The 25,071-nt window shown below is 40.5% G+C and overlaps 1 protein-coding gene across 1 annotated transcript in view; it reads left to right on the top strand.

Moving 5' to 3' along the window:
• The first annotated feature begins 1,131 nt into the window (after window positions 1–1,131).
• LOC146490346 (uncharacterized) overlaps window positions 1,132–25,071 on the top strand; it is a 52,927-nt gene continuing 28,987 nt past the window's right edge. The window contains exons 1-2 of the mRNA XM_085153294.1: window positions 1,132–3,013; window positions 3,077–3,102. The gene's annotated coding sequence lies outside the window, so the exon portion shown is untranslated. The remainder of the gene's footprint in view (window positions 3,014–3,076; window positions 3,103–25,071) is intronic.

Raw genomic sequence — 25,071 nt, 5'->3', positions numbered from 1 at the left:
TTGTTAACAGGTTGTAGGTAAAGTCAAATGTCTAATTCTACACTTGTGTTGGGTAAAGTTATTCTCACTGCAGCAGATTTATATCTGTGGTTTCACAGGGCGTGATGTGGAGCTCAGCGCTGAGGTGCAGTTCTCCTTGGAGACCGGCATCCTGGCTGAAAACATTATCATGCTTCCAAAACATGGTGCTTTCAGCTTTTATTTTGAAAGAAACCAAACTTGAAAACAAATCCCCTTATTCCTCTTTTTCTTTGTTCTTCAGAGGAGTGTCACCTGGACAAACTCAGGGCTATTCCAGGGCCTTTGTTATTATTTGACTCCATAGAAATAAAACTGAATTGAATCAAACAAAAACTCCCAAACAGCTAAAACACTTTGCTTTATTCTCTTTTTTAACAAATACGTTGAAGTCCATCCATAACAACACAGCTGAGATCTCCTTTTTAATCAAGTGTTTACATCCTTTGTACAGATCTGTATACAAAACAATCATTTACGTCCCACAGAAGTCTAGTTACACGTAACTATACAAGAACTCGTAAATGAAAGAAACATAAAACACATGATCACAGGTGATAACAAAAAAGAGAAAGAATTCATGTGTTAGTGATGTTTTTGCAGCCTAATGGCTCATGTTGGAGAAACAAGCTGAGGTACGTGGAAAGTTCACATACACAAGTGGGCGTGAGCGCACACACAGAGAGAAAAACACAACTGAACCATCTGGTGTGTTTGCTGTTTCTGCTTTCATCATTTCTGCTGCTTTGTCAGGCTGGAGTATCTCAGTGACGTGGTTGAGGTGAAGTATGACGAGTATCCCTGATTCAGTCCATCGAGACAAAGGGGAAAGAAAGCTGTTGTTAACAAACTCTATGGTGATGTGGCATTTATCTCTGATTCTACGCTAAATCTTTGAACCTGTTCTGCTGATCAGTAAAGCTCTACGTGCTGCAGCAGATTGACTTCATCTGTTTTCACAGGTGTGGACCTCAGCGCTGAGGTGCAGGAGAGTTTCATTCAGTTCTCCCTGCAAACCAGCATCCAGCCTGGAAATACTGTCATCTTTCCCAGAAATGGTGCTCTTATCTCAGAGAAGAAGTTTGATGTAAATAACTGCAATCAACAGTGATGTTCTGCACAGATCACTTTTCCATTTTCCTCTCTAGATGAGTCCCAGCTGCCTGACCTTGTGTCCAGGTGATCGTCTCACTGAGGAGCTTTTGTTCTGAAAATCTCACGTCCCTGTTTCCTTTTTACTATCTCTGCTCTGTCTTTATTAACAATGCTCATAATATCACAAAATTAGATTCATCACTTGCATGCTGTTATCCACCTGCTGTTATAACCAAACAAAAAGGATGAAAAGCCTAAAATACTTTGATTTATTACATTTTGAAACAAATATGAGTGCATCCCAAACAGCACAGCTGAGACCTTTGTTTTAATCAAGCCTTTGTATCTACACACTTGTAAAGATTAAAAAATAATAGAATTAAATGAATATAAAATACAAGATGACCAAAAAATGCAGCCATGTTGTGAATTTGCATCTAAAAACATGCGTGTTTCCCTTTGTACAGGCAGATTTACAGCAGACAAAGCAACACGGTGATAGACTTAGACCGCTGCAAAAACAAAATCCCCACCAAGTCTGAAGTAGATCAGAGGAACTGTTGACAGACAGACAGACAGACAAACACACAGATGCTTGATTCATTAGTGCGATAAAATGTTCTTCTTTAACAGCATCATTTCATGTGTTTGTTTTCCAGGAATAAAGGTCTGTTTAAACTGGACGTCTCCTCAGCATCACTAGTGGTGTCTGAACAGCAGTTCAGCTTCAGTTTGGCTCAACGCCCTTTTTGACCTGTGAAACAGCAGAAAATGAAACATTTCAACACCTGTTTGTTAGCGTGAGCTATTCTGCTGTTTTTCATCATTTCACAGGTGAAATAAAATCATAGTACATTTACTTCCTGTAGGAGTGATCATGTCCAGCCTGACTGAGACCATGTATTACTTATGAGGAAAGCCAACTTTGAGATTCCTAATCAGTCAGCTTTGGAAAAAAACTGTGTGAACAAAGCTTTCACTCTGAGGATGCTCCATCCTGCACAGATAATAAACCTCTTACATGAAGGGCTTTCAAGTAGTTTTTAGACAAATGGGGGTAAAAGAGATGTTAAAACCTTAAAAGAGAAACTACATTTTCTAAGAACTGTCTGATTCTCACACAGTGGATACAAGTCTGCTGCTGCAGGAATAATCTTTGTGGTTATGAAACTGTCCATGTGTTTGCAGAAAATGTCACATGTTCAAAGCCATCCCAGCACCTGGGGTTTGTATACGTGCAGCTGTTGGTGTGGAGATCATCTCACTCTTCTATATAAAGAGTCACCAGGCAGCAGATCTTCATCTGTGATCTCCCCCATCATCAGTTCTTCACTCTTCAGCAGCTATGGCTTCACTTGGCGCCCTTCTGGGAGTCGTACTGTGCTCCTTCATGGTTTCTGCTTAAGTGGTGCTTGACTGGAGTTTGCTCTAATTTCAAGTGGTTTGCTGTCACAAAGCCAACAGGAAGTCCGGCCATGGTTGAGCCAACTGAAGATGGGTTTGAAGGTGGCGTCCTCATTTCCTCTGCGTGCGAGACGACAGACAAAGCAAACACCATTTGGACAGCATTAAAATATTTACACTGATGATTAATGTTATGTCTTTGCACCTGTAGCGATACATGTTGGAAAATGGAGACTTTAGCCACCAAGACTGACGTGCCTGGAAACTTCCCTGTGAGTACGCCCACAAAGACAGGAAGCAGTTTAACCACCACGGTTAATCCTCCATCATCATCATCCAGTATTTTTCTCATCTTTTCTTCTGCTGTTTCCCTTTTTGTCAGTCACGGGGTTTGTGACTGAAATGCGTGTGGTCGATGGGAAGCCTGACGAGTACGGCCTGAATCATTCCATCAACACCGGACGGAGTGAAACCTTTGTTGAAAACAGGTTATATGGTAACGTTGCATTTAGCTGTGTTCAGTAAACTGTGAAGTTACAGCAGCAGATTTACATCACAGGACGTAGTCTGGACCTCAGCGCTGAGGTTCAACCAGCTCTGCGTGCAGACGGCATCCTTCCTGAAAATATTCTTCATCTTCCTAAAAGTTCTATATAAAAACAGCCTGAAATACAAACTGATGTTGTGCACTGATTACCTTACACTTTCCATGTTTCCTTCTACAGAGGAGTGTCCGCTTGAGTGTTTTGTCTGATCTGTTGTTGATCGTCTCACCGACACTGCATGAAGATCTGACACCATCTGTTATGGAAATGTGACTGAGCAACATCGTGAGCAGTTTTTAACAATAAAAATGCAAAAATCTAGAATGTTTTTCTTCATTATTCATCTTTATATGAAATAAACTGAAGAACAACCACAACAACACAATTCACACGAGTATTTCACGATTCTCCACAACTGTGATCACCATTTTCTTTGTGTATTTGTAATGGTTTTAATCATTTCTAGTGTTGGACGGCTACAAGATGAATAAATAATCATCAGATGGACCCATTATAAAAATAGGATTTGCTTCCATCTGATAGAGTTACCCTCAGCTGTAGAAATGTTTAGCTTATTTTAGAGTTTAGAAATGTGTTAACATAGAATGTAGAGTTATTGTAGACACACTGACACTGCCCTCAATGTGATAAAGGCCTGATTGTCATGAACTTAGGAGTAGATTGTAGGAGACCCCTCCCCCAGTTGAACTGTGAAAGGTCTCAACATTTGACCTGGACAACTGTGGTCTGGAAGGGAGATGGTTTTATGACCTCTAGGGAGTCACCTACACCCACAGTGTTTTAACGCACACTCACTCACGTGCACACACATACACACAGGTATGCGTACACAGTCACACACGAGCACTCACACAGACACAGACACAGAGTTTGCAGCACACCGTGGGGGGGTTTATGATGGGGTCGCCTCTATAAAGCTGGCTGTAACTAACAAAGGGGTGAAGATCTTGCAGAGGGACACACCGGCCTCGTCTTCCCTTCTAGAAGTGCATGCTTAAATGAAGATGAATAAAGGTTTTGTGAAATAACTACTGAGTCCGGTGCCGTCTCTGGATGCTCGAGGAATAAAAAGAACCGGGGTAAAACTGATTTTGCAACACAAGTCATCACACACATTTTATCACACAAAGGCACAGTGGCATTTAAATTAAATAGCCATACTCATTTCACTTTTTTTTTCATGAAGTTGATTTCTGCAGCAATTTCAGATTTTGTACCTCTCCATAACTGAGATTTAATATTTAATTGCAGCTAACAAAGTTACAGTGGAAAGCATTTTTTGTCTTACCGAAAACTACATAACTGAGTTAATCCCTGAAGTTGGTCTAAGGCAAGATTCAGATGCAGACTTGAGCAGTTAAAGGTAAGTCTGGTCCTTATTTTTACATTTGGTCTTAAAAATCTCACATATATAAATATGGAGGAGCAGAAGAGTCACAAGCATCAAGATAAAGTATTTTGTGGTTTCATAATAAATTGTGCAACAAAACAAACATTAGTAAATTTATTTGGAGAATTATGTTTTATCCTTTTATTTTTAGGCCTAAAATGTGTAATTGGATACTATCTGTAATAAATGGGAATTTCTGAAATAAAAAAATGATCCATTTTCAATATAGTTAAGTAAAAAATGTTTAAAAAAAAACACCAAGAAAGCTTTATTGTTACAAGAAATTAGTAAATTCTGTGATAACATTTTATTAAATTATCACATCAAAGACAGCTTACAAGCCAAAGGAGATAATATGTGTGCGAAGAAAGCAAGAAGAGCTTTTGGTAGACTGACATCAACACTGCAATAATAATAGTAATAGTAATCTGACATTTGTAATCTGACATTTGTTTTTTCTGTGTCGATATAATCATAAAGGCTACAGACCAGCTTGAAGGGCTTCTGCACACCAGCCCTGCAAGCATGATATTAGCCCATGATCATTCATTTCCATTACTAAAACTGAATTGCCCAGACAAATCTCCAGCCAGCAACCAGCCCCTCCCTTACCATGCCTGTGTTCAGAGTTCAGTATGGAAGAAGTGGTTTTGAAGGAAAAGGTGGAGCGGAAAAGCAAAGAGATAAATATAAAACAAAACTTGAATTAGATGTTGCAAACTTTGTTACATTAGCCAACATGTTAGCAGCAGCAACACAAAGAGGAACAAGTCACAATCACAGGTTAGTCATCACTAGTCAGGCTGCTACTGGTAGCACCAGCTGTGGAGAAGTGCAAGAGGTGAAAGAGCAGTCAACAGAGTGAGGAATGACAGTGGTAAGGAAATGGATGGAAGGATAACCGTGTCTGCATGTACTATTCAGCTTCAGCATTGCCTTCACAACTGGTGGGCAGTCGATTGACCATTGTGGGTCACCTGGACCAAAAATGTCAGGGCTGACTTTTTTCCAGTCTAAACCTGATCCAGAACTAGATGGATTAAAGAAGGGGAAACACTTCTTATTTTAGTAGCTTACACAAGAAAAGAAAAAACTGAGGCGATTACTTCTTACTGACTTCACGGTCCTGGGTCAGTGACCGAGTTTTGAGTTTCTTGTGTCTCAGAGTTTTGTATTTTCTTTGTTTTCTTTGTTGCCCTAGTTTATTCTATAGTCTAGGGTCTTAGTTTGGGTTTCTTGTATTCTGTTTAGTTTTCTGATTATTTAGTAGCTGCCCTCTGTGTCTCCTTGTTGTTGGTCTCTGTGTTTCTTACTTGCTCTGTTTTCTGTTTGGCAATAAAAGCTGCCATTTTTAGTTCAATCCTGTTTCCAGTGACTTTGCGTTTGGGTCCAATTCTGCCCTGCACACAGCTGGATCATGACAACTGATGCAAGACGTTGAATGCAAAGATGCTAAAATCAGTATTAAAGAAACTTTTCCATGTTATAAACTTAACATGTAACCTTTATTCATCTGCATCTTCTCAGGCCAAATACAAAGACTTCATATCTAAAACTGATGATCTATTTAAAAGATCTTGAGGAATTGAATGACCTGACTTTTAAGTTGGAACTCAATAGATACCTTGGGTCAAACAGACTTAAAGCCAAAAAGAAGGAGCCTTTTGATGTTTCAAGCACTGGGAGGGATGTATTGTTACCTTATGTCACTGCCCTCTTTGCCTTGGCAGAGGGTAGTGACATAAGAAATAACAGAATTAATAGTATCATTTTAATTACCCTGTCTCAATTCTTTTAACTCAGTTTCATAAATCAACTTGTTAATATCTGCACTGATGTGTTTACAGACAGCATTTTAAACACGATTTTCAAGGTCGTAGGTTGTTCTAACAGGGCTCAGTGCTGAGTCTTACAGTTTTTAACATTTTCATAAACTAACATCAGCGGGGCTACATGCTGTGATGTCAGAGTTAGCTGTGTTATTTGATGCTGGCTGGGAGACAGGTGAGGAACGTTCAGCTCCAAGAGCCTGGTTCTGACCAGCCTCCCTTGCTAGCAAGTAAAAGCTGTTCGTCTTGCTTCATTAACAGGAAGTTTCTAAACCAGCAGGGCCTGTGGAAGCACAGACCCAACAAGCACGGTACCTCTAACAGCTGGTCAGGTTGAGTCCACAGGTGGACATTCAGAGGTTCAGTTGATGATGGTGATGATGAATGAAGCCTTTATTTGTCACTTGCAGTTGCCTGCAGCAAAATGGGACCTTCTCCAACCGTACACAACATCACATTGGGGAGACAGGTCAGAACAGGTAGCATAAGAAAAACAATGAAATGTACAACACAATAAGGAATAAAAAAAGAGACTCTGGTCAGGCTGAGCCCCCGATAGGAGATCGCGGCGCCCTCCGTTTGCGAGGTGCGCCTGCTGCTTGCTGCACAGGGAGGAGAGGGCGGGGCGGCGGGGGAGTCTCCGGCTGGCTGGAGCAGCATCTAATAACCAACTCGCAAAATAAAACAAACCAACAAACACGAAAACACCAGACATCATGATACAGACTTATAATTTGCACAGATGTTTGTTTGAATCAGAATACTTTATTATTATTATTAATAATAATAATGGATTGCATTTATATAGCGCTTTTCAAAGCGCTTTACAATGCCACTATTCATTCACACACTGGTGGAGGCAGCTACAGGTGTAGCCACAGCTGCCCTGGGGCAGACTGACAGAAGCAAGGCTGCCCCTCTGGTGAGGGGCCGATGGCCACCTTAATCCCTAAGGAAATTATGTGGATTACAGTTGCTCCAAGAAGAAATGGTAAAAATAGTAACAGTAACAGACTAAACTCCAAACAATACATTATGTTACAGATTTTAATATTAATTAGTTGTTGTCAGTTGTTGTTTTGTCCTGTTCTCATTGTATGATGAATTATGATGGCTGTTTGGTAGCTGTTTGCATACAATGCATACTCTCTCTCTCTTCATATGTGTGTGTTTCTCTGGTGAAATTCAGTGTGGTTCTGACAACAGTTCTATGTTAATGTATAATCCTCCCAGAGGGAGTGTTCGCCCGGGGCGCCAAACAGGCTAGGACCGCCACTGTCAAGGACCATATAAACGACAAAGAACAGCTTGGTGCTTTTATAACGTGAGTATTAAGGGTTCCTCGTTCTCAAATAAACATTTAAGAAAGACATTTTACTTTGGGAGTATTAAGCTGTATTTATACAGAGATCCAGATCTCTTTTAAGACCATTCTGTTGAAAGTAAATCACACACACAAGATAAAAACAATAAAAAGCATTCACTCCAAACAACAGTTATACACAATCATGTTAATTTCAGCATTCATAGGTTAAATATTAGATGATAAAACGTGTACCGTGCATTGTACCAGAGACGTTCCCTGAGCAAACCTGTATAGTCTGTGGAGGCATTTTTAATTTTAAAGTACTGGGAAAAAATACTTTACATTTCTTTCTTTATCAAGTTGTTCACAAAGTGATGGCTTTCTAATGTTGCATTGCATTTTATTGTTGAATAAATTAAGCCATGTTTAAACTCTTGTTCAACAGGAATAAAGTCAGTGATTTGGAAACTGAAAGAGCTCATTAATCAGTGGCATCATTAATGAGATCAGTGCATGCACCACAGTCATGATAAAGGTGGAGGCTAACACTTGCAGTATGAGGCAGAAATTGAGTTCATTAAAAAGAGTTACAGTAAAATATGAATGTATATTTTCACAGTATATGTATTTACATATATAATTACAATAATTATAATTCCCAGTGTTGTGGAAGTTTTCCATTTAAATAAAGCCTGCAGACGAGCGGCAGCTAACATTCTTTAATCAAACACAAAGAACAGAAAACCAAGCTTGTGGAGAGCCTGCATGACCGCGGGGCAGACGGCAGAGTCTCCCTGAGCTTAGCATGGCTCTCACTTAAACACCGTCCACAGGAACAAAAGGCAGTACAGCTGTTTCACACCTTAAGTGTCATGGTGCCTGTGCCTCGCTGGTCGACCCTCTATTAGGCAATATGTTTGTGGTTTTCTTTTGCTCCTCCCTCTCCCCCTCTCGCTCCCCCTCTCGCCGCGGCGATGCTCATTGCGGGCTCCTCCTGCTGGCCCACACACCTGCTCTCATCACCGCACCGGCCGCCGATCCCAGCTGATTGCTGCACTACTTAAGATGGCGGGTCTACGTTAGTCTGCGCTGGATCGTTGAGCTATCAGCGTCAGTCAACTTGTGTATCTGCAAACCTGAATCTTTAAAGCTTTTGTGATTATCCGCTAACCTGACCTCTTGTGTGTAGATTGTTTCTGGAACCGGAGAGGAGTGGTTGTACAAAGAGTGTGGAGCACCTTTTCCCCTAACCCTGTTTCCCCACGGACCCCTTTCCCCTGCACATTGTATATAGCCACTTGGTGATTGTGCTCACTGTAAATAAACGCAGCGTCTTTCACATAACAGAAAAACCTGGCCTGCGCCTGAGTCCCTTTCAAAATCCTTATCATTAAGGTTCACACTCTCTTGCTACCTCCCAGAGTCAGAGACGAGACAAAAGATTCTTCCTGTGGAGTTGTCTGCTTCCCCCAACTTCCTTACTACACCCCCACCATTTGTCTTACAGTATGACTGTGAGACATGTTAAAATCCAGTGGCACCAAGGTATCATACAATAGAATAATTTGATTAATACATAAGTAAAATACATTCCTTTACACTGTCTACTGTTGAATTGTTATATACAGTGCGGCAGCTGACCTTTGACCTGCAAGCTTCAGACTCATTGCTTGTGTGAAGTAACTAACCCTCCAGACCAAGATCCCTCTCATTAACCCTTTAAGACCTGCCATAGAACCAAGTCCGCAGAGCTTATATTATATTTTTACATGCTGTGGAGCCATTTTTGGGAGCATTTCAAGTTGCTATACATCAATACAACCATTACAGCCCAAATTTTAATAATATGTCTGCATTAAGTGCATAGTAATTATATAAATTGCAAAAAAGTGCAATAAACTACAAAAAAATTGAAAATCGTTTTTGTTTTTTTAACATATATTTCTAGTTAGAGAAATTTAAGAGGCTTATCCCTCAAAACTGTAAATACAAAAAAGTTGCACAAAATAGTTTCCCACCACAGGAAATTTATTTTAAGTGTCTTCATAGTTTTATTTTTCAGATACACCAATTTTTATACACTGCAGGACAAACGAAAATAAATATTATAATGCAAATTTGCAAAAAAAAGCAGCATATACATCAAAATAAACTATTTCCAGCAGTGCAATATGAGTCCTAAGCTTCCCAGAAACCACACAGAAAGTCAGAAAGTCAAAGATAACTTTTAAAAACACCAGTATAGGCTCATGAGGCCCTGATGGTAAAAAAAAAACTACATTTCCGCAAAAATGACGTCACTTCCAGTTTCGGCCAGGTCATGGAGGACATGCGATCGTTCACGCTGACGTCTATTTCAACGTAGGAAGTGTTATCAACAGCTGATCGGATCGGCAAAGCTTCTGGAATATTGTGTTTTTGTTGCTGCAAGTGCTTTTTATGCAGTTTTTGCAAAGCTATATGTGGAAGGAAACTGTGACCGAGGACAAGCTGATGGCATAAGATGTAAGTACAACTCCTCCGGTTTCATATGCAAAAAAAATTATTGCGCTAGCTCACGTGGTTGCAGAGCTACCGGGATTTAAAAATAGTTACGCAAAACAGAGCGTGCAGCTCTGACCGGCTTTAAAGGGTTAACCCCCAGGAGACCCTGAGACAGCAACCTAGGTCCATCCCCCTTGCATAAATGCCTATATTTAGTCTTTTATTTCTGGCATTTTAAGTGTTATACATATTAAATTGTCCATCTATTGTACTCCTATCCTCGTTATTATTCTAGAAGATTTTTTAGTTGTTTATTTCCTATTTTTCAAATTTAAATTTTGTTTTTATGTGTAACTTTTGATTTTCAAGTTATGTCTTGTTTCTTTTTTTGAATTTTTACAGTCATTTATTATCTATTCATTTTCAATCTTTTATTATTTATTGTTATTATTATGTTTTCTTTTTCTTTATTTTTCTTTTATTATCCTTTTATTGCCTCATTAGTTTAACGTTATTGTTTGTTTTAATTTAATTTGTAAGGACACATCATCAGTAGTGGACCTTGGAATCATTGGGTGTTTCGGCCATTATCACTAGACACCCTCTTCCAAGGAAGGCCCTCCCAAGGTTGATCATGCCTTGGAGTGTGTCGCTGACTTAATAAAATTACAGTAATTAATTTACGTCTATCTGGGTTTTAATATTTAAAGTTTCAAAGGGCCAATCAGGCCCTGGTGGGTTCAGTCTGACTCCAACGAGTATCCGTGACTTTGTAAAATCCTAACGTTATTCATTCTATCTTAATTTTAACAAAACCGTCTAAGATCAAGTATTCCTGTTGTAACGTTAATTGTCATGCACAGTTAATGAAGTACTTTATTGTTGAGTCGTATTTTAAATTTTAAAGAGAAAATAAGGCTCTGTTTGGGTTCATCGAAATCTAACGTATATTCGTGACTTTGCAAATTCCACCTATTAACTTATAATTATCCAAGCTTCTGCAAATTTAAAGTATTATTACTGTTATATAGTTGTTTCTCCTTCATTTGTTCTCTATATTTGTTATGTTGCATTCTCACTTACCCGTACTTTATTCTTCAAATGAGGCTTCCTCTTTGACCTGTGTCTGCCACCTGCTCCATATGGTCCATGTGCTCTGCCTGGTAGTGATGTGTGGATCGATCCTGAAATATCGATTCCTCCGATCATTGATGTTCTAGAATTGATTCTCACATTAAAATATTGATATTTTAGTAATTTAGGGTAAATTTGTAGTTTATCATTAACAGGAACACAGTGGAAAGAAACTATATCATTCGGATTGTCTACATTTAAAGGAACTACTTCCTCTTCCGCCTTTCATAGTCATGTGCAAAATAGGCTGTATAAATGTCTCGCAGCCCCTTGGCGTGCGCACTCACAACAATGGCTGAGCGTAGTTGTGCGGACGTACTTTACCTTCACAAACAGCTGAGACGTGGTTTGCGATACATGTGGCAAAAAAGTGAGGTGTTGTGGCCGTACTTGCCAACCTTGAGACCTCAGAATTAGGGACACAATCAAAACGGCTGTTGGGGGGTCATATATACACTTTGCAGGGTTTATTTATCGGGTAAAATACGTTAAATGTTGCCGTTATTATTGGAAACAGCGGGGGTGTCCAAATTCAGAGGCTGCTTCCACCTGAGGACCCGGCCTTTGCGGTCTAAAGAAAGCTGGGTAGTACGTCACGAGCTCCCTCGGGTGAGTGAAACTCTGCTGTCTGCTCCTTGCTATCTAAAATATAACCGGGCGCTGGCGTAAACTCTCGACCGTCTCACACTTTGTTTAATTAGTTTTCTGTTTGACGTTTATTCAGCTGTGTGAAAACCCCGGAGGAACCCTCCCGAGGGATTAATAAAGTTTTATTTAATCTAATAACTTTGATATCAGCCAAACCGATTTACTCACGAACAAATAAAACACTGAAGAAACCAAACAATAACATTTTTAAGTTATCAGAGTGACTTATATATCATGTTTAACCCGAGTAGTGAAAGACCGCAGGGGTTTGAAGACGATGTGTCGGCTCAGATATTTGAAGTTTACACAGCTACATTCTCACCTGAAAATATGAGAGAAAGAAGAGTAATATTAAAACTAAGTAGCTGCAGTAGTAGTAGCCATTGTTGTAAACTGGAACTGGCTGGGCCGCGCTATGAATTCTAGGATATGGTTTTTCAATTATGTTGTCCTGGAAAATCGGGAGAAATTCGGGAGAATGGTGGCTCCGGGAGATTTTCGGGAGGGGCACTGAAATTCGGGATTCTCCCGTAAAAATGGGGAGGGTTGGCATGTATGGTTGTGGCAACATCACTAACCTGGTCAAACACCTCAGAGTAAATCATATCACAGGATATGACGACCGTATGTTGAGGCAAACTGAAGAGGAGGACAGGGACAGGTGCTGCTAGGGCCAGACAGACGTCTCTCACAGAGTCCTTTAGTGCTGCAGGCAAGGTGTTCAAATAGCACAACTTCAGTTTTGTTATTTCTATATGATGAACTCTGCATTATTAAGTGATAAGAACAAGGAATCTGATGTCCTGTAATCAGTATGATGCTATAATTTGAGATACAATAAATAAAATACGCTTTTGTACAAAGTATCGGTATCGGATCAGTATCGTCGATACCACCCTGAATATTACTTGGTATCAGATCAGAAAGGAAATCAGTTGTATGACACATCACTACTGCCTGGTCTGACTACCTAGTTCCCATCATGCTCCTTGCCGGTATCCTGGGCAACCACTTTTGTGTCTGTGAACCGCCATTTTGAAATCTGCCATCTTGTATCCACGGCAACTATTTTGTTAAAAGTCGCCATCTTGGATCATTAGCTTTATCCTTAGCTCAGTGTTAGCTTCTATATTAGCATCAATGGAATTTGGGACTCATGGCCATTGATCAGTGGGTTTTGGTCAGTGGGTTTTGGTCAGTGGTTGTTGATCAATGGTCATGAGAATTTGCATAATTATGATTAAGGAACTGACCTCACAGCCCATTGTTCCTTCAGTGGACTGGTTTCAGTCATTATGCAAATGTACTGTTTATAAGATTTGGGGAAACCTGCAGTCAGCTGAGACTGAAGAAGTCACCTGGATGAGTGACGAAACGTTTCTCCCAGAATACGCTACGTCCAGATGAACAAAATCAACTTTTGGAGATCAATGGAATTTAATATAAAGTTGAATAGCCATATATACATATTGTCCTTTGTCATGCTGCACTGTCATTTAATTATTAGCATTAGCTTAGCTTTACACAGTGCATTTGAAATACAATAACATATCTTTTGGTTTTTTTCCAGCTGAAGTGTGCAGAATATTTGCCTCATACCCATATGGAAAAGATATATATAAATCTTATAAAGTTTGTATCTGTCTTGTGTGAAACTTGTATGAAAAGCATACAAGAGTGAAAACAGATATAAGATCCCTTGAAAAATTATATAATGAAACTTGTATGTTTTGGATACTTACTAAAACAATATATGAAAGTAATGAGAAAGTGGCCACTTTCATGAGTAAATCATGTAAGCCTTATATGATTTACTCATGAAAATGGCCACTTTCATGAGTTAAATCATATAAGTTTTTACTATTTCTTTTCCATATGGGTATGGTAACAGGGTCCCTGGCAACCCTTCCATTGCTGCACGACGTCGATCTACATACACAAGATCTTATTTCTGTTTGTCCAAGATTGCTCAGACTACAGCACCGACAAGAGAAGAAAAAGAATTTCTTAGTGCTGCTGGCATTGGGGAGCAAAGAATTACCTTTTTTGGTAATTTGTTATATAATAGTTGTTGGTTGATGAGCCACTGTTATATCCCCTCAAAAATAATTGTAATTCCCTCCAAGTTTTTTTTCAGGTGATGAAGCCAGTGCAGAGGAATTTCGAAGTCATATTCTGGTTGCCTACCCAAAACTAAATGGCTGTGGAGGGTTTGAGCTTTTAAAAGTTTCTGGGTTAACAAGGAGCAAAAAGCTCCCTCTGATACCTTGCCCAAGGACAGGGTATACCATAAAATCTGTCAGGATATCAAACACTCCCTCATCTACATCCGTCCGATGCAAAAGAACATCGACACAACTCCTGTAAGTCATAACTTACACTAAGTTATTCTGTGGAGATACTGTTATACAGATAATGTTCTTTGTGTTCTGTGTGTATAACAAAGACAACAATAACTCACAAAAACGTCTAACAACATCAGACTGGCGGTTCTGGTCCCAAGGAAACATGTCTGACGTGTTCAGAAGAATTCTTTTTCAGTGAACTGAAGGATCATGTCAAACACTGCAAGTATGCACTATGCCCTATCTGTATTATACATATTTTTGTAGACTGACTGTCCTGTTTTAATGTTGTCCTCTGTAATTTAATTTCTTTTTTTTACTTCAGTAGCTTTTTGGAAATATTTTGTAAAATGTAAATGCTATGTACAATCTGTTTTCTAAAGGTCTCCAACTGAGACCGACAGCATTACCTGACATTTGCCATCCAGTGAGCCCAGAGTTTCCAGTCCAGACTAGTCCAGACAGAGATAACTCCTCCTCTGAAATAGGAATCATTGACCTAACACATGACCAAGTTCTGGTAAACACATATTTTATTATATGTTATATTTCATTTTACTTACCTGTTTGTGTGTGTGTGTGTGTGTGTGTATGTGTAAAAGAGATTGCTGATGAGTAAAATCTTGTCATAGTATACTTGATTGTGTTTAAAACTCTGAAAGACATCACATTGATGTTTAACGTGCGCAGAAAAAAATCTTTTTCTTTGTCTTCTTTCTCCTCAGGAGTCTTTGGATGAATGGAGAACCATACGTTCCCAGCAGGATCAAGAGTACCAAGACTGCTTGCTTGCAGACCAAGAAAAGGTACACACACACACACAAACACTTTCTAGTTTGCAGCTGAACACTTTGCCAACAGCAACAAACAAATGACAGGACCCAGGTCCAATTTTATTCTGGTAGGCGTGATTGTGGATGCCGCTCAGGTGTCTCTGCGTTCCCTGCAGCTACACCGCAGACCACGCCACACTAACACTCATCTAATAAACATTCTCCATCGTTTATTAGATGGAGAATGTGCACCGGTGACCTTGGAGAATGTCCTGGAATTTGTTTCTGGATCTTCTTCAATACCCCAAATGGCTTTCTTATGCAGCCCACAATAGAGATTCTTCCAGAGGATTCTGGCAACATTTTTCCTGAGGCAAATACATGTAACATTGTTTTGAAATCTACAGTGCACAAAGACTACGAATCATTTAAAGCACAAATGTGCAATGCTATACTTTGAGCACCAACATTTGGCATGGCATAGATCAGGGGTGTCAAACTCAAATACACAGTGGGCCAAAATTCAAAACTAGAACAAAGTCGCGGGCTAACATTAATATTTATTGAAAAAAATTTTTCCTCCAGATATAAGAATGAATCTTTTCTTATGGACTCAAATGAGTTTTGCTGGAAAACTGAATATGGAACAAGCAAAGCTTAATACTGAACAATATATATATTAGCTGTATAATACCAGTAGGCCAGTTCTAATAGTAATTTGGTATGGCTTCGCGGGCCAAATATAATCAGGCGGCGGGCCAAATTTGGCCCGCGGGCCAGAGTTTGACACCTATGGCATAGATGGACACCATTTACATTGTCCATTTTGAATACTTTACAGTGCAGATTGCCAGTTATTGCTTCTAACCATTTTATGTTTCATATAGCACTATTATGAAAGCTATGATTGTAAGATTTAAAGTAATAGTTCAACACTGAAACGAAATACTTTAGTGTTGTTGAAGGTTTGAAGTTTTATAGACGGGTATCAACAGAAAGTAGAAGTAAAAACCAAGACCTACATAACCGGCCTTTTTGTAGTCAGGACAGTGGTTGTCCAGTTAGTATTGACGTGACCTTTTCTGTTTTAGTTTGTGAAAGTCCTAACATAACTTGGTGTATTTAAACTGTCATTGCATCCCATGCTGTTTGTGCTTAAATGCACCGTGTCTTTGTATGGTAGTTATTTACCATGTAAAATATTTAACACTTTCAAAATGTTTTCTTAAATCCAACAAGCTTGGTTGTTGGTAAAGGTGTATTCCCTCATTGGAAACATCCAATTGCTGTTTTTGAATTGCTAAATTCATCTGATGTTATGGAAACAATTTGAAAATGTCTGTTATGCATCTTCACATATTTCTCAAAAGGTTGTACACCGCATCACAGTGTTCTCAAAGAAATGTCAGTGTTGCTATTTGTATAGTTATTTATTGTTCAAAACTATTTTAAATCAAAGGAAATAAAACATTTTTGGGATAATTACAGCTGTCTTTACTGTCTTCATCTGGAGTCAGAGCAAAGCTTCCAGAGAAAATGGCATCATGATTTATTTCAAAAAAATAAAATAAAGACTGCTCAGACTCAAAGGAGTAGGTTACACTCAGAAAACTGGGGCAGAGCTCACCTGTGGGCGCCTGCCCTTGGCCCACACACCTGGTCGCAATCACACACCTGTGGCTCATCACCTGAGAGCGTTCCAGTTCCTTTATAAGATGGCAGCTCTGTGTTTGTCGTCGCTGGACCGTTGCCGACTCGTCAGTGTAAACCCCAGCTCAGTTTACTCAGCAATCTTCCAATAGTAATCACGTGAACGCAGATTATGTTTTGTCACTCTTAATTAACTGAAGCCTTTCATTTAACTACCAGATAAACAAATTGTTACTCTCTTTCTGGCCAGACACTGCTATCGTGTTGTTAGTATTTAATAAATAAAAATGCAGACATAAGTGTACACTGGTTTTTGACTGCTGGTGAAAATACTGTTTAATCTACAAATAACTCTCTCACATAACTAACATAGACAACCCCTAAACATGTTTGTACTCTCTGCTCATATTGTGAACATATTCATATGAAATCATTACTTGCTTTGGAAATAACTTATTTTAATATTGAATTATATTAGTGCATGTTAATATACAGACTGCAAATGGCTCCTGGGCTGTGAGTTTAAAACACCTGTTAGAAAACATGGTTGCCAAAATCATTTTAGTTCACTAGCTATATGCCAACTGATCATATGAGCCGTATACCAGCAATGATACAACAATATAAAGAAAAGAAGAAGTTTATGTTCTTGTGAAGGACAACAAGTACATTTAGAAAGCATGTCAGTTTATGTGAAAATGTAATTAAGAATTTGTTTTAGAACACTTAGCAATAGAAGGTTGATGTGATTGTAAAAAACCAATGCATAGCAATACGTCAAAGACATCTGGCAGAGAGAAACAGAATTTTTCTTAAACGAGTACTGATTGACATTTACATAATTCATGTTAAAGTGTTAAGGTAAGGTAACATATACATGCATTTGAAAACAACACCCAAAAAAGGCACTTCAATTCCAAGATTTTTTTTAATCTTTGGATACAGGAAGTTTCTGTGTTAATCTAAAAAATTGTATAATGTAAGATTTTTTATAATGTGTCAAGATTAAAAATATATAATTAATCATTGCATAAAGTTTTGTTTCAGTGACTTAGGAATATATTATATCAACTATTCTAACATGTAGTCAATCACCTCTGATTGTGGACACTTCTTCCAGCAATGTGACCTCTTGTTGAGCCCACAGTGGGCCACCATAAAGCGTGCCACCAGAATGTGTGTCGTCCCCCCCCCCCCACCCCCCCCCCCCCCCCCCCCCCTTTGTCTGAAGGGACTCTAGAGGGGATACCGTAATGCTGTACTGCAGTCATGAAACTCTCCAGGACAGTTTGGGCTCTGTTGTTGTTTGTAGCAGTGAGGTAAACAATGAGTCTGGAAAATCCATCAATGCCACCATGCACAACAACTCTCCATCTGCAAAAATAAAAATACTGTAACTGTCACGGTTCTGGGTCCGTTGGACACAGTATTTTGAGTTTCTTATGTTTTGGTTTAATTTTGCATCAGGGATTGTTTTCTTGTTGTGTTAAGGATTATGCTGTGTATTATTAGTTTCATGTCTCTGTTTATTTGTGTTTAGGATTTGTTCTTTGGTTGTGTCTGCTTTGTATTGGTCTAAGTTCCATGTGTCATTTTCTGTCTGTCTCTCAATGTCGAGTCTGCGTCTTAGTGTGATGGTTCCTGTTTTACTTTGAAGGTCTGTGTCTCATGTGAGTGTATCCTACTTTGCTCCCTGTCTCGTCAGTTCTGATTTCTCCCAGCTGTGCTCTCCTTCTGTGTCTCATTCCCCTCGTTACTTCCCAGTGTATTTAAACCCTGTGTTTCTCTGAGTCAGTGTCGCGTCGTCCCTCTTGATGTGTGGATCTCCCTGTGTCTCCCCGTGAGTCTTAGTTTGTTATTTCCCTGTGTGTTTTAGTTTGTTTTTCCTGCCAGCAAATAAAGCTGCGATTTTGAGTTCATCCCCTGAGTCTGAGTCCTGCATTTTGGGTCCTACTCCTGCTTGCCACACTGCACTCCATGACAGTAACTTGAACAGACCTTCCAGAGAGACTGTAATTGTTGAAATGCAAAAAATAAACAAAGTTGCTGAGAATGTCAGCTCTTGTAAATGCCCTATACATATTAAGGATGCAGAAAACCCTACACATTCAGAAGGGATTCTGAATGATTTAACCAACTGGTTAAGTCAATGAAAGAAATGCTCGGTCTTAATTTTAAATAAATACACATATCATATCAGCTTGTTGATTATGGGGACCCATGTTTTGTAATAGTTATACCAGTGGCATTTAAACAACTTCGGTTTCACACAGGATAAGAAGTTTACAAACAAGCACTTAATTTGCACTTAATTTGCTGCTTAATTAGTTTTTCAGTTCTTAAAAAGAGGACAAATGACAGGAGAAAATCCACATTACGTGAACTCCCACTTCCTATATACACATTTTTAAAATGAAGTTGTTAATCCAACTGCTAATCCACATGTTAATCCCTGAGCGAACAGGAAAGGGAAATGGATTTTGAAATGAAGTTTATTAAAGTGGATTTTGAAAATGTTTTTTGAAACGAAGACCTATCCTGGGAGAGGCCCACGGGACTAATAAACTGAAAAAATCAGTTTATTAAATTGGAATTCAAAAATGAATTTACAAATGCAGATTTTATTCTACAATTCATTAATTAAGCACAGAAGTTTTTATTTCGATGCGTGTGGCTCTTGTGGTCCTCCATAAGAAAGAGAGAGAGGAGAAGGAAGAGTCAGGAGGGGTCCGCCCACCAGGCAGGGTCCCCTCCCCGCCGGATCGGGCTGTCACTCATCCTCCCCTCCACCTCCAAGAGATGGATAGACAGAGGGGAGAGAAGAGTGATGAAATAATACAAATCTATTTAAATTGAATGAACTCTTGGTTAGGGTATCCTATGGTTAAGTTTAGGGATTACAGTCCTGGATGAGGGTATTTGTCCTAGTTTGTTGAAATTACTTAAATTGATCTATTTATTTCCATCTGGGCTTTCCATAATAAAACAATTGAAAAGCAAGATATTGTTGTTGTATAGTAAATTATCCTTCATATTTAGTGGTCTACTTTATTACTCACCTGTGGTTTAATTTTTAAAGGGCAAGTGAGGCCTTGTTAGGTTCAATCTGAATCTAACGGGTCTCCGTGACTTTGTTAACTTGTAATGTTATTCATTTTTATCTTGATTTTGATAATAAAGTTGCCCAAAAGTAAGCATTCCGGTTGTACAGTTGATTTTCCTTCACATTTAGTGTCCTACTTCATTACTAACCTGCATTTTAAACTTCAAAGAGCAAATAACGCCCTATCTGGGTTAAATTAAATCTAACGTATATCCGTGATTTTGCAAATTCCTCATATTAATCTATAATCATGTAAGCTTCTGTAATTTAAAAGCATTACTACTATTATACAGTTATTTCCCCTTCATTTGTTCTCTATATTTGCTGTCCTGTATCCTTGCTTACCAATACTTTAATCTTTCTTTATTATTAACCTTCATTTTAAACTTTAAAGAGTAAACAATGCCGTGCCTGGGTTAAACTGAATGTAACGTATATCTGTGATTTTGCAAATTCCTGTTATTAATTTATAATAATCTAAGCTTATATGAATTAAAAATTTTACTACTGTTATACAGTTGTTTCTCCTTCATTTGTTCTCTATATTTGTTGTCCAGTATCCTTGCTTACCTGTACTTTAATCTTTAAATGAGGCTCCCTCTTCGACTTGTGTCCGCCATGTCTACCATGTGCTCTGGCTGTTTGGCTTCCTGGTTCCCATCATGTTCCATGCTGGTATCCAGGGCAACCACTTTTGTGTCCATGAACCGCCATTTTAAATCCGCCATCTTGCGTCTATGGTAACTATTTAGTTTACAGTCGCCATCTTGGGCCACTAGTGCCTGAGCTCAGCGTTGACAAGTTAAAAACATTATAAAAATTAGCTCCCGGATAGCTTTCTATTTGAATCTGACCATTTCTGGTCCTATTTAGGTTCGAGTCTCCTAGAAAAACCACAGGTTTATTAACCCTGATTTTCCAGTCTTGTAGCTTACGGCTCACCCGCGCTCGGTGGTATGTTGGCGTGTGCCACCCCCACGGTCTCTGTCCCGGCCCCCGCCCCGGTCACTTCCTCATCCCCTGTGGACTCTCGCCGGCTGCGTCCCTCCGCTCGCTTTTTCGGCCCCACGGTTTTAAACTCATCAGTAGAGCCATTGCTTTCACTGACATCCTCGCTCAGGTGGAGATTTCTTTTAAGATCTGCGCAGTCCAATGAGTCACAGCTCAAATTGCCCGCTTGTTCCTGCTGTTGCAGGACCTCTATCGTCATTTCTCCCACTTCTTTTCCACCTGTTTGAGCACAGGTTTTAATTTTAAACAGTTTTTGCTGTTTCGCTACGGGCCTTTTTGTTGTAGACGCAGCTGGCATGTTCGTTCGGTCACCTGCGCGAGGCGAGGAAAAAGGACCTGAAGGGGCAGGCCGAGGCGGCAACGCGCCCGAAGCAATCAGGGAGGATTCACGGCACACGGCAGTCACGGGGCATGCAGAGGGAGAACACAGAGAGGCAGGCAAAATGTCATCATTCTCATCCAAATCCACCGCAACGTGTGATCTAATCCCTCTCGCTTCACCCACTACGTCCCCACTCTCCCCTGTCTCCCCCCCACCCTCCCCCATTTCAGCATTTACTCCCCCGAGGGCACCCAAACGGACCGGCGCATGGGCATCCGCTTTCTGAAGCTCACTTAACTGTCACTGGGAAAAAGGAAAACGACATCGTTTTCCTTTTTCCCAGTGACAGGTTTTTCTGATAAGGTGCATTTTGTTTATTATTGCTGCTAGCACCACGGCCCGCCACAATTGTAGGTAAAGCCTCATTCTCATCCCTCCAATTAATTATTACTGACTCCGGTTCCTCCCTCCTCTCCATCTCACTCTGTCCCTCCGTGCGCTCAGCCTCAGATCGGGCCCCCCCTCCACCTTCCTCCCCTGGTGAATCAAGGAGAGTCTCCACAGGTGACATTGTGGATGCTCTCAAACGGCCCCGTATCTTTTTAAAGCCCACCCCTTCGCTACCTGGAGCGACACCACATTCTTTTTAATCCCATTTAAGGCCTGAACGATACTATCATAATGTTCATAAAGTATGTCCGTGTTCTTGGCCATCCAGGAGTCCGTATTCTGCTCGAGCCGCACCCTGACTTTTTCTGTAGGTGCAGTCGGCTTGATAAAATTAGAAAACCTGTCTCACCATTCCCCTGGGATATAAACCTGTGTCACGTGCCTCTTCAATCACCCCTTTATGGTGCACTGTCTGGATTAACTTAAAAATGTCCTTCGCGCACTTTTCTCTGTATCTAGCGCACGATTTAACCCCGGGGCAGCTACATACCCTCCCGGTTTCCCAAAGCGTCTCAAACCCGGACGACCCGGCTTTCCCAATCCCTCCCTTTGCCTCGTCTCATCCCGACCCCCAGCGTGCATAACCAGACCAATATCACCCAGACTTTCCCCTAAGGGTTCAGAAATGTCTGCTTGAACCTTGTGTCTGTTAGTGGGGAGCTCACCTGTGTTTCCTCGCGGTCGCTGAGCCACTCGGTTTATGCTTGGTGATCTCTGCCTTCTCCGAGCTCTCCTCTGGTGGCGTGGAAACGTCCACCCGCCGTCCTGCATCTCTTCGCCTTGCTCCCGCGGCGTCCTCATATGATGTGCCTCCATCCTGCACCTAAACACTCCTATCGCAGGTAGTGGCTCCACCGATCACGGGAGTCCCCGTTACAGTGTCTGTTGATCGGCAGGAACTCAAAGAAAAGGTGGTCAAGTCGCACACCGATGCCTCGTTCTGTCCACACGCCACCTCTCAGTCTCGGATTAGAGTTCACGAGGAGAATACAACAGGTGGAAAAAGAGCTCCCCACTTAACAGTTTTCTTTAAAAAAGTCTGTTAAAAATATAATTAGTCTCCAGCTGTGTGACCGGGCTAAACATTGTCATTAACGCCCGTCACTGCGTCCCCCCCTCTCTATGCGTTTGGACCTTTCGTCCACACGTAAACGGCGTTTCGAATCACCGAAAACTCCTTTTTTGCGTTTACGTGTGGACGAGGAATACAGAGTTCGTCACGTCAAAGGTGTGTGCCTTTTTCACGCCACGCTGTGGCCACGTTATTGATTACATGAGATGAATCACAGAATGATGGAGACAAAATACTGTTAATCTGACTGTCTGCAGGTTTTACACGCAGTTACTGTCCCTCTGTTTACAAAGACAGAGGTGTCACGATGTGATTATTTTACATGTAGTTGTTTTTTCCTGTGTAATAATATTCAACATCAATACATTTTTCAAAAAATGCCTCTCTGTGCAAAATGGGTTCAAAAGCATAAACAACTGTTGGATCCTGTTTGTCTGTAAGTTAAACAGCCCAGCGCTGCTCCCGACTCAGGGAAACCAATCCTGCAGGGAGACCTACCTCAGCACCTGTGCAGATGAAGCCAAAGGGAAGATTTGCTTCACCATATTTTCTAGTCTTTGGCTCAGAATGAAGTTGATTTGGAAACATATTCAGCGATGCTTCATCTCCTGCTTTGCATTTGTGTGGGCGCCGTGCTAGCAGTGTCCAAGCGTTTTTTTTTTTTCCCTTTTCAACCCCCCCTGCAATGGCTCTGCGCCCCCCCCCTAGGGGGCAGGCCCCACACTTTGGGAAGTTCTGCATTAGAAATTTAACGATGTTAATATTTTACTTTCTGCATGTTTTCTCCACGTCCAAAGTTTTTTTTTCTTTGTCGCTCTCCACTAGATTTGAATAATGCACATGAACATGGACCAAACACTGTGGATGAACCTGTATCATCTTTATGCAGACTTTAAACACACAGACATGCACACAGAGTCTTTTACTGGGAATCATGAGCGCTTCATGTCACAGCCAGACAGCTAGACACAGGTGAATGGACTCAGATGCGAAAACCACTCACAGAGCGTATGAGCGAAGCAAACAGAGTCTGAGAGAAAACACAAAGTGAACAAGAATGCAATAATTACAAAACACAACGATTAAGCGGGAAATAATTCAATAACTTAAACCTTTCTGAGAATTGCTGTGAACGAGTATGAACTACTAAAGTGAAAACACAGCCTGACTTCTTCTACGAAGATACTAAGAATGAGCATACCACTGCTATACTGTGAGCTCAGCTTGACTTCTTCAATGAGAACACTAACATGAGAATACAAACACTTTACTGTGGGCGCTACCTCACTTCTATGAGACTACTCAACTGCCTCTATGACACATTGAATGTAACTTGTATGCTTACAGGCAACACAACACAGACTGAGAAACAGGGTGCTTTGTAATCACTGTGTCTAACTGGGAGGTGGGGTACACGAGGGAGTCTTGGGGCTCTCGCAGACCTGAGTGAGGAACCTGACACCGGGTAGCGTCCAGTGCAGGAACCGAGAGATGAGGCCAGCGAGGAATTAGGAGGTGGAAAATTCTCAAAGTCACTGCAATGAGGGAGACAGATGTTAGCAGGTGTTCCAGCCATTACTGCAGTGAGAAAAGTGTGAATTTGAAAACAGTCTTACTTCTTTGTGGGAGCAGGCGAGGCTTGGAGGGGTGAGAGATCTGGGAGAGCAACAGAGAGCGTCCAGAGAGTAAGTCTGTAAGGATCCGGGGGTGGGCAGGCAGGTGTTAGCAGTGCTAACGTTCAGAAGCACTTACAGACTGCAGGCAGCTCCTTCTGCACCTCCTCACTCTTCTTTTTAAAGAGAGCTTCTTGTGCCCGTCATTGAAGTGCTGTTGCTGGTTACCAACCACCAGTTTGTTGGACCCGGACCAATCAACACTGACAGTTTACAGGTGCTGACACTGGACCTGCCAGAGTAGCGCTCTGCTGTGGTTGGGTAGTTGGGTCAGAGGTGGGAGTGTTTCTGATGTGATGTTGCTTCAGATAAACTATCAACCCAGGTTCCTGAAACATTTCTCCCTTAATCTCCTAGGACCTGCGTCCACATGTGTGGACATCACATTTTGTGTTATTTACACCAAAATACTAAATTTTGCTCTACACGGGCCTGATATCCACTTACGAGGACATTATACTGCTACTGTTCTATCGAAATTTAAAACGAATATCCTCATATGTGGCTCTCATTTCTCTTAGAAACAAATCAGGTAAAAAAAAATATCTGGTAATAATTTGTTTTTACATTCATCAGCCCCCAACATGCCCAAATATTGAAGAGAAATTAAAAATGAATGCTGTGGAAGATTTCGGGTCTTAGGAGGTTAATAACCATAAACATAAATCAGGAGACAGACATAGTTTTAATAATTATAGACCAGTATCATTGCTATCGCAGTTTTCTAAAGTGCTTGAAAAACTCTTTGCACAAAGATTTGATAGTTTCATTGAAAAACATCAACTGTTAAGCGACAGT

This window comes from Neolamprologus multifasciatus, unplaced genomic scaffold (assembly GCF_963576455.1).
Source record: "Neolamprologus multifasciatus unplaced genomic scaffold, fNeoMul1.2 scaffold_5, whole genome shotgun sequence".
Taxonomy (NCBI): domain Eukaryota; kingdom Metazoa; phylum Chordata; class Actinopteri; order Cichliformes; family Cichlidae; genus Neolamprologus; species Neolamprologus multifasciatus.
This window is presented reverse-complemented; position numbering and strand designations above follow the sequence as displayed.